The sequence below is a fragment of the Mus caroli genome, unplaced genomic scaffold, assembly GCF_978045245.1.
Source record: "Mus caroli unplaced genomic scaffold, Mus_caroli_1 scaffold_13, whole genome shotgun sequence".
NCBI classification, from domain to species: domain Eukaryota; kingdom Metazoa; phylum Chordata; class Mammalia; order Rodentia; family Muridae; genus Mus; species Mus caroli.
The window spans coordinates 13,043,976-13,052,596 of NW_028227268.1; positions in this window are offsets into that span (position 1 = coordinate 13,043,976).

An 8,621-nucleotide genomic window follows, 5' to 3' on the forward strand; every position below is an offset into this window, starting at 1 on the left:
CTGTTTAAAATCGCTGCTACTTTATAATGTGGTTTTCTATCTATGAAAACAAATCCTCCCTTGTTCCCACCCGTTTTAAGGATCCCCCCATCTCCAACGTTACACTGTTCAGCACAATTCTAGTTATTTTTATCTGGTCCCCAAAACAGGTGTTGAGGTTTTTGATGCATGTTGGGGTGAACTTTCAGAAGTATTTAGGGAGCAAGGACTCACAGTACAGTGCTCCAAGAACAAAGAGACCTCCCTCTTCAGGCTCTCTGTTCATGTCCTGGTCCTTAGAAAGCGTTTTTTTCCTCCGGTACATTTTTTACACAGTTCCTCTTAAAATGTATTCCTTGCTATGATAGTCATAAATTTTTCCATTTGATTATTTACAGAGTATGAACTGCTTTTGTTAAAATAGAACCTGGGAGCCAGAGAGAAAGAGGGGAGGACAAATGTGATACATTGTATAGCTTTCCCTAGGCCTATCTTTTTAAGGACATTCCCAGGAAGTTTCTATCCCGGATACCATACAGGAAACCATATACCTTTTAGGACACAGTGCCTAAAGCCTGGAGAGACAGAGGACTCACACAGTTCTCAACCTTCACTTGCTACACCAGACCTAGACTTGCCCCTCCACGCTGAGAGCCACCTCTGCTCCGGGTTCTATGGAGCCAGGGACCAGAGTTCTTTGGAGATTTTTTTTCTCCTCTTTGTTCTCCAGGAAGCTTTTTGGTAATACGCTCCTCTGAAGGGCACCCAGCATCTCCCTGACACACGCATTTGCTGAAAGATTTACATTTTCGATTTCCTCGCCCCCTTTTTGACTGTATACATAAAAGAGAATTGTAAATGTTTAGAAAAATCAAAGTTCTTCTTAGACACCTGCAGTTCATCTGAATCTGTGTTCTCCAATTCCTGCCAATAAAAAGCCAGAGGAGTGAAGTGTGACACCCTGCTGGCTTAGCATTGAGGTCTCCTAAACTTGTCTCCTTCTCATTTTCTCCTTCTCCTCCTCCTCCTCCTCCTCCTCCTCCTCCTCCTCCTCCTCCTCCTCCTTCTTCTCCTTCTCCTTCGCCCTCCCCTTTGCCCTCCCCCTCCCCTTCCTCTTCCTTCTTCTTCTCCCTCTTGGAGTACCTTCAACTTCCCAGGACTGTTTGGAAGCCCAGCAGACATCAGTGCCCTGTTTTTCTTAGACTGGGGGCATGTTAGGGATCCCTCTCTGAGGCATGTAGTAGAGACAACAGGGAGGGAGGGAAGAGCAAGGACATCTGCTGTTGCTGAGAAGGGGACCCATGGTGTGTTTATTAGATGCTCCTCACCCAGTGCACAGAGCTCTTTCTGCTCCTGCCTTTTTGCTCCTGTTATTCTGCCTGCTCTCTGTCTTTGGATGTCTGCTGTGTTCATAGGCAGAGGACATTTGGTGCCACAGAGGCTACTGTCTTGAAAAGTGGCAAATTTTAAGCCTAAGTTAATTCACCCTTGGGAAAATATGAACTCCTCAGTCTTTTCTAGATTTTTTGGATAAGAGAGAGAGAGAGAGAGAGAGAGAGAGAGAGAGAGAGAGAGAGAGAGAGAGAGAGATCGCTACACTGGTGATCTAAGCATTCAGGAGGCGGGGGGAGGAAAATCACAAGTCTGAGAGCAACCTGGGTTTTATTGCAAGAGTCTGTCTCAATGACAATAAGAATTTAAAGGAAAAAGCAAAGAGATGGCTCAGCAGGTGAAGATGACTTGTTGGCAAGTCTGATGGATGATGGGATTTCAATCCAGAAACCTACACAGTAGAAGAAGAGAACTGACTCCTGTAAGTTCTGACCTCTGCACACCACCTGTTGCGGCATGTGTATGTATGCAGACACATACGCACAAATCAATAAATAATATTAATGCCAAGACTCTCAAAGCTATCCTTAACATAGCTGTGGAGTAAGGAGGGGAGAGTTCGTAGTTTGCTCTTAGCCCACATCAGGGGAATCTTGCTAAGTGATAATGTCTAGGGTTTCTGGATGGACCAATGTTGATCTTCTGTGGGCCACTGGGACCAGCGCTGACTGCACAACTCTGTAATGGCTCCATTGACTTACAACCCACTCCAAGTCAGATTGCTACAAGCTCTGCTCTAGGCTTCCCACATATCATCAGCAACCCAAAGAATCAAGGAAAAATAAACCTATGCTATTCCCAGTGCACCACATCCATAAAACAGGTTCTTTCTTCCAAAATCCCCCACCAGGACCCTTTCAGAGAAATCTGAGCTTTAATAAACCAACTTTTTCCACCAGTTCCCACCTTGTAATTACAAGGGAGTAGGCCTGTTATGATTGCCCCGGGCTTATATGGCGTCATCACCTCCTCAGACCAAGATGGCTTACAACATCAGTAGGCAGTGTAACCTTATGGGACCAATATCCTAGGTGTACTCTGCTGTTGACCAAAATGCTACAAGGTATCCAACTATTCGGCAACAAAGTAAAAAAAAATCGGTAACAAAGTAACAAAGTTAAAAGAGCTGTAGGCTTGGAGACACCATAGTTCAGGAGAAGAAAGAGTTCTGGATACAAATCTCACCCCTGACACAGAAATCTTCCTTTGTGGACCAAATCTTCCTTTGTAGAAGTGCTACACAGTTCCTGCACTCTGGTCTCCTGCGAGCTTCTCCTTCCATAGTTCAGCCTATCGTGAGAACATCTGGGGGTTTCAGGGCAGTCAGGGAAGCGATCTCACGGCCTCTCTCCCCCTCGTAATCTTTTATTGCTCTGCTGTCCATCGCCTCACTCTTTTCTCCACTTCCCAGATCCTTTGGCGCACACAGATCTGTGGGAAACCGCATCTGGAAAGGGACTTGTGTTCCCTTGGAATGACGCTGCCTGAGGAGATCTCAAATACCCAGCTGACGGTGTCACTTCCTCCTTCTTCATCTGCTTTTTTTTTCCTGGTTCCATTTGGGGCTGCTTCCAGGCTCATCATAGCTAAGGCTTGGGGCGCTTCCCTTGATTTCTGTGTCTCATCTCTTGTGCATTTGCCAGGAACTGTCGAGAAGTGGGAATCAGGTAGCAGCAGTGCATCGAGGCTCTGAAACTTACAAATAATTGAAAAAGAAAAAAAATCCCAGGGAGCCCATTCTCTTTGGCTCGAAGTTCACATATGGTCAGCACATTAAAGACCTCATTCAAAGGAGCACATCAGGACTCGGATGGGGCAGGGCTTGAGACTTCTGTCATTAACACACATTGTTTCCCCTAAATCATGTGGGCAGTCAAGGTTCTGGGCCTTCCCGATCACTGCAGGTTTGACCATGACATTGGTCTTAATGCAACATGATACCTCTTATAGGATGGTCTTCCTCTAGAGATAAAGTAGCAGTCTTCATGAATGATTGCTTCCAGGCCCAACAAAGAGAAACACATGTGTTTGAGATGCCTGCCACCCTTCTCCACTGTGCCGTAAAGTAGCCAGCTTCATTTTGCACAGTACTGGTTGATAACACCCATGTGTGTGCGTCTTCTGTATTTATAGACTCGGGAAAGGACCTACTTGGTCAGTGTGAGATAATTTCACAAGCAAAATGGAACCAGATGTGACTTCTTATTCAGCTCTTCAAATCCCAGCCGTTGAGTTCCCAAGGTCTCTTTCCCTGCGTTTTCTGTTACCCTGCAGAAGAGACTCCTTCTCCATAGTGGTTGTCTTTCCAAGGTACCTAAGACACAGGAGTGGGCGGAACTTGAGGTTGCAGGTTCTCAGCTTAGTGTTTTCTTGCCTTGCAAAGCTTAGAGGAACAGCAGGGCAGATGTTTCCTCTTTTAGAATATAACACCTCAGTCGGGCTGTAGTCTCACCTACCATTAACCATTTCTGTAACTTTCCAGAATATACACAATTTATGGGTCTGGAGTCCACAAGTGCTGAGGTAAGTCCTTCAAAACTCCAACGCAAAGGAGGCAGGTACGGCTGACACCACAAAAGGCAGAGCTTTCTTCTAATCTTAGTCCCTATTTTTTTCTTGTTTGTTTCTTTGTTTAAATCAGTGGTAGACTTGCTTGCTGTTCACAGGGGTACAGCTTTTGCCCTACACAAAAATGCCCAGCCAAGAGACTAAGTGGGAACTGAAATCTTGGCTATGTAACCCCTTGTCAAATCAGGTATCTCATCATGATATTTAAATATGAAAGAAGAGAAACCTCATTATTCCCTCACGATGAAGCTAATTGTTCATTGAGTTGACTTTATATTTTCAGAAGAAATACTTTCTCCCCCAAGAAGTTATTAGTGCCCGAGGTGCCTGCAAGACTGTTGATAGCCCAAGAAATGAATGTGCAAATGTAAAAGACTATGTCGTGTGCTCCTACTTGTGTATGAGTACTTCTCAGTGAACCCCACTCCTATGCTCTGGGCTGTCTTTGAGAAGCCCCAAAATAACTCACCAGAATAGGTTTAAATATAGGACAGAAGTCATGTGGCAGTTGTACCACCGTGACTCTTTCTGTGGCAGACATAACTAATCAATTCCAGAACTCTCTCACACTGAGCTCAAGTTGGCCTACGGTCCTTCTGAACCCAGTAGGCCACCCTACTCAGTCACTACACACTGAGTGGTATTTCTAGACAAGGGAGATTTCTCCACCCTCAGTCAGAACTAGCCACAGCCACATCATGCTACTACACAACAAAAACACCCTCAAATAAAACCCACGTACCCTTTCTCACCATCTTTGGACAGTCAGGGTTTGGCTTTGGCACAGCTGGGCTTGGCTTCTCATCAGAGGCTGGGCTCAGATCTGCTCAATGTGTGCCCATTCTGGAGCCCTGCCAAGCACTCATAATTCACTGGAACACATTCACTCTTCTTGTGTCAAAAGCAGAGACACTAGAGGACCAGTCCAGTGTATAAGCACTTCGCTTCTTTTCTTTTTTTTTACAGTGCTGGGGTGAACCTCGGACTTAAAATGCACGCATGCCAGGTGAAGTGCTCTACCATTGAGCTCGGCCTCGTGTCTGGCCCATTTTTAATTTGCTGATATCATAGACATTAGCATCTCCTTCCTGGAAACAGATGTTGCTGAGTCCAAATATCAAAAGGTGGGAACACATTCCCTCCTATTCTAAGACCAAGACTGGGGTGAAGGAAGAATTGTGAGCAAGCTTTGGCACAACCTTGGGATCTTTCAGGGATGGTATCAAGCCACATCTATGTGTGATATCCTATGTTCAGCTTGGTCTCCTTTACTATCATAACTAAACCCACCTTCCTTAGTCGTTCATGCATTATCCTGGACCAGAGGGACAGACAATAGGAAGGATGAAAATCTGAGCCCAAAATCAGAGACTACAGTGGCCACTTATATACCCTGGCTGTTGAGCTTGTCGGGTAGCACTGTTTGAGCTAAAGCTGAAGAATGGTTTTCCTCAAGGGAAAGGGAGGAGAAACATAGGAAGAAGGAGAAGGCCAGATGAGCCCAGAAGCCTGGGCTTTAGAGGGAGTTGTTTGGAAGACTAGATAACGCAATAGACAGTGCTCAGATGGTAGGTTGCCAGCCCAGAATGCATGAACCCCTCGCTTTGATGTTCAATGCCAAATAAACAAAGAAGTGGTACATGCCTGCCGCTCCAACACTTGGGAGAAACAGGCAGGAAGATCAGAAGTTTAAGGTCACTTTTGCCTGGAATGGACAGACTGAGCTACGACGTAAGACCCTGTTTTGGAAAAAAAAAGAGCAAAGCATAAGCAATGGTGTTTGGGGTAAGAGTCTTCACACAAGAACGCAATGCTGGCTGCAGACCTGTGTCAACACCAAATGCCTCACACTCATCTAAAGCTAAGCATCCCTTCAGGGTATGGCATACCATCACCATCATCAAAGCCTAACTCAGAAAATGACAGAGCCAGGATCTTCTCCCCTGGGAGTTCAAGTGATGGAAACACTGGCAAACAAGATAAACAGAGTACCCAGATGTCTGAAGCAGGCAGGTGGTAAAGGGAGTTCCCATCATAGGTGAGAGGAGGCAGGGACCACCATCAGGGCTCTCTGGAGGAAGAAAGAAGGTGCTACCCCACCAGAAAAGCCTGTGGCTTAACAAAGGACATGGGAGAATAGATCGTTACAGGAAGAAGGAATGTACCGTGGGCTGAGCCGAGAGGGAGAGGAGAGACAGGCAGGGAAGGCTGATGTTCTTATAAGTGTATGCAGTTTAACTGATGGCCAGGAGCTCAGTGACCAGCCAGTGGAGCCAAGTCAGCGAGTGGCCCTGTCTTTAAAATAACAAGAGGGACAATTGACAAAGACACCTGTTGTTGAATTCTGGCCTCCGATGTACCTGGAACTACACATAAGGGTGTAAATACAGTGTGCATGCATGAGCTTATAATAATGCTAGCACTTGGGAGGTGACAGCAGGAAGGTCAGGTGATCAAGATCACCCATAGCTACATAGTTTGAGACCAACCTAGACTACATGAGACTGTATCTAGGAGACAAGGTTATAATTTGTTTTGTTGTTTTGTTTTGTTTTGTTTTGTTTTGTTTTGTTTTGAGACAGGGTTTCTCTGTGTAGCCTTGGCTGTCCTGGAACTCACTTTGTCAACTAGGCTGGCCTCAAACTCACAAGAGATCCGCCTGCCTCTGTCCCCCACCTTAAACTAGAATAGCCACCTTAGCCACAGTACTAGAACATCACTAAGAGGTGTCACTTGCCCCAAAGACCCAGCAGACACACTACGTTTGATTTAGACCCAGCCAGGCAGCAACTGCACTGCCTTTGTGAGCCTGGATCATGAGAATGGAGCGATCAAATCTGCGGCCATACAGAATACTGCTGTGAACGCAGAGCAAGCTTCCTAACTCAACCAGGACCCTTGGGAAAGGTCAGTCTCCTATCAAATGAGCCCCCCACCCCATCTTCTGTCCGCTACACAGTGCCAGCGTGTTTTCTTCCCTTGTGAAGTCAAGTGCTCCTGGCAGCCGAAGGGAGACCGAGAGAATGATGTTGTCCTTTCAAGCTGGTTCCCCGAGTCTGGCATGTAGGCAGGTGACTCATTGATTTTCCTCTCTCCTCCGCAGAGGACTGCCACAGGTACGTGGATTAAAGGCGAGGAAGAAAGACTGAATTGAATGGTCCAGGTTGAAAGGAAACTTTTGAAACAGGTTTGAAGACTCCAGTCGGGGGTTGGTTTGGAGTGTGAAATGCCAGCCACCAGCTCCAGCTGCCTAGCCTTGTTTAGATGTGGTTGAGAGGGAGGGAGAAAGTTACATAATTACCATGCTCCAAAGCTGAAAGGAAGGGAACTGCTTTCTTGTGTCTTTCTTTGGTTTGGGGCTGCCCGTGTGTGCTGTTCTGCAAGTCTGACTTTGAGATCGCAGGGTTTTTTTTTTTTTTCTTTCTAAAAAGCGATTAGGGTTTTGATTTTGTATCAAATTCCACAGACGCCAAGGCTCAGGGCTCCCAAAGGACCAGCCTTAACCTCATGGGAGGAGATGGAGGAGCCTAGGAGAGGTGCGTAGGAAGCAAGCTGCCTGACCTTGCTGCAGGACACACTATGTCCTGCTGTGAGATCCAGTGGGACATTCTGGGAGGAAATTGCCTTCAGGAGAGGCCAGTGGAGAAGATGTGGGGTGCTTTAACTTAGGTAAGGAGAACAAGGATTAGGAGTGTACACTCATAAGCGCCACGAGGGTGCTGATCTCCGCCCGGAGATGTGCTAAATTGTGCGAAAAAAGCCGAATCCATTTTCACCACTTTTGACTACAACTTTGAGAAACAGTCCTAGCAAAGGTTAAGAAAAGAAGTGAGCTCACTGGGTTCTTCCTTCCAGACCAAAGGACTAAAGTTTTGGTTTTTCAAAGGAGTCTAGGCAGGTAAGATGACTCAGTCTGGGTACTTGCCATCAAAGTTTGAGAGATCTGGGCTCCACTCCCGGAACCCACACTCAGAAGAGAACTGCAACTAATGATGGTGATGATGATGGTAGTGGTGGTAACAGATAGATAGATAGATAGATAGATAGATAGATAGATAATTTAATAAATTTTTAAAAGAAATGACCAGAAACGAGAAGAGAAGAGGAGAGAAGAGAAGAGAATTTATTTCATATCTCTCTCTCTCTCTCTCTCTCTCTCTCTCTCTCTCTCTCTCTCTCTCTCTCTTTCTTCCTCCCTCTCTAACCCCCATCTATTACTAGAGATTGAATCCAGGGCCTTGTGCATAGCAACTAGGCAAGTGCTTTACCACTGAACTATATCCCTGTCTTTCTCTTCACTTGTTATTATGGGACAGGTGCTCACTGAAACTGCCCAGGCTGGCCTTGAACTGTCTATGTTGCCAAGGCCAGCCTTGATCTTGTAGTCTTTCTGCCTTAGCCTTCCCAATAGAGAAAGAAAATTTTATGTCCAGCAGAGTCAGATACTAGCCTCGCTGGTACTAACCTCCCAGAAAGTCCCATGGGACTCCTGGAAACAACAGTCTCTCCAGAGGCCAGAAGAGTCACAGTGGGAAGCATCCCTCTGTATGAAAGCACAAAGCCAACCAGAGTGAACCCTGATTTTCCCTATGCTCCTGTGAATTTAGCATCATCCCCAGTCTGCAGATGGGAAAGCAGAACCGTGAAGGACCCCACCCATGACCATACTAGAGCTCATGCCC